General features: G+C 37.8%; 1 non-coding gene across 1 annotated transcript; it reads left to right on the top strand.

Annotated features, from left to right (window-relative positions):
• The first annotated feature begins 988 nt into the window (after positions 1–988).
• LOC144456091 (small nucleolar RNA ACA64) lies at positions 989–1,117 on the top strand. Its single transcript, XR_013484994.1, has one exon. It is a non-coding gene; the product is annotated as a small nucleolar RNA ACA64 (small nucleolar RNA).
• Positions 1,118–1,921: the final 804 nt, after the last annotated feature.

Raw genomic sequence — 1,921 nt, 5'->3', positions numbered from 1 at the left:
AGTCACTTAACCCCAACTGCCTCACCAAAATAATAATAATAATAATAATAATAATAATAATAATAATAATAATAATAATAATAATGATGATTCCACCTAGATAAGATTCTCTTTACCCTTTAATCAGAACTAAGCTATCCCAATTGAGTGGGGTCTTACCCAAGATTGAGGAGAATGTTTCATTGAAAATTGGTTATTGGCACAGATAGGTGGCACAGTAGATAGAGCACTTGACCTTGAGTCAGGAAAACTCATCTTCCCGAGTTCAAATCCGGCCTCAGACACTTACTAGCTGTGTGATCCTGGGCAAATCATTCAACCCTGTTTACTTCAGTTCCTCATGTGTAAAATGAGCTGGAGAAGGAAATGACAAACCACTCCAGCATCTTTGCCAAGAAACACCAAATGGGATTATGATGAGGCCGACACAGCTTCTTGGCTTCAAGGATGGCCCTCTCTCCAGTATGCTATGCTGTCTCTTTAGTACCTAAACACAAAAGAAAGTATTCTGACTCTGGTATCTAGATTACTTGTGACTGCTATATTAAATCTCTAGATGGGTGCATTTTTTAAAAATTGGTTATTAATAAGAAAATAATCATTTTTCTCCTATCTAAGGGGTCCTGTCTTCAGTTCATCACCAATAAGTGGACCTGTGCAGAGCAAGTGAGTAAGCAGTTCACTAGTTAAAACTTAATTCAACAAATATTCATCAAGCAGTTATTAGGCACAAGGCATTAGGGATACAAAAAACAACAGCCCTTTGCTGCCTTTACCTCACTTGAGAAATTATGCCTTCTATTTCAAAGGCTTTATTGACCTCAGACAGCATCTTTGTAACAGAGATGCCTAGAAATCCTTTGCCTCTAATTTCCAGCAACAGAGCTGGCAACTTAAATTAGGTAGCGTTCTTTGTAATGGAGGAAGACTGATTTAAATGTAGGCCAGAAACCCAGTCAGGACACCTCTTAATTTCCTTGATTTCCAGAATGTCTAAAAATCACTCAAAGCTTGTTCTGTGGCTGAGGAGAGACCATAGTACCCACTATGTTGAGGGGTCTTTAATCTTACCACCTACAGACTGAGTACAGGGAATAAAACCCAGACCTTGACAAACACTACAACATTATTCAGGGAGGAAAGTAGTGGAAGAAAGAAGAGCAATAAAAAATAAATTTTAAAATGTCCTTGATTTCTTAATTACGAATGGGTGAAAGCTTCTCCACTGGTCCCTGTCCAACATCCCTGAAAACAAAAGGTCTCATCCTCAATACCCATATTCCACCACTACCAACTGCCCAATGTCTATTTCATCCACTTGGGAACGAAATGTTCTACCTCTTAACTTGAGAATGGAGACCTTTTCAAAGGTATCACTCTATTGGGAGACTTAAGAAGCCCCAAGTGAGACATACCCTTTCATGCATATATACTAAAGAAATATTGAAAAATAAATGTTTAAAGCTGCAGAGGGGAGAATTCACACTTCCATGGAATAGGAGGGGTACCTTTCAAAACTACTCTGCTCTTCTTTATATCCAGCTGCCCACTGAGCACTTGAACAATATCTTAACCCCTGGCTATTACATATACATCCCAGTCCCTTGAGTATAAATGAAAATATATTCTACTTTCTTATACACAGTAGCTTAATTTTTTAAATTTCTTAAACTTGAGAGTTAATTTTGATGAGAACTGAACTGAGGTCAGGAAAATTTGAGATAGACTGATGAATTGATTCATACTCAAATATTCAAATGGATCTCTGATCTCATTAAATAAATGGTTGTTTCCTCCAACTGATACAGACTGCAACTCACCCATTCTTATCTATCCTATATGACTCTTGTCCATCTTCTCCCATAAGTTCATCACATAGGGAACACCCAAAGTACTTAGGGGACTATCTCACTTCCTCTTG

Source organism: Phascolarctos cinereus, unplaced genomic scaffold, assembly GCF_003287225.1.
Source record: "Phascolarctos cinereus isolate Bilbo 61053 unplaced genomic scaffold, phaCin_HiC Scaffold_2;HRSCAF=192, whole genome shotgun sequence".
In the NCBI taxonomy this organism is placed as follows: domain Eukaryota; kingdom Metazoa; phylum Chordata; class Mammalia; order Diprotodontia; family Phascolarctidae; genus Phascolarctos; species Phascolarctos cinereus.
Note: the sequence above shows the minus strand (reverse complement) of the source record. Positions and strands in the feature narration are given on the sequence as shown.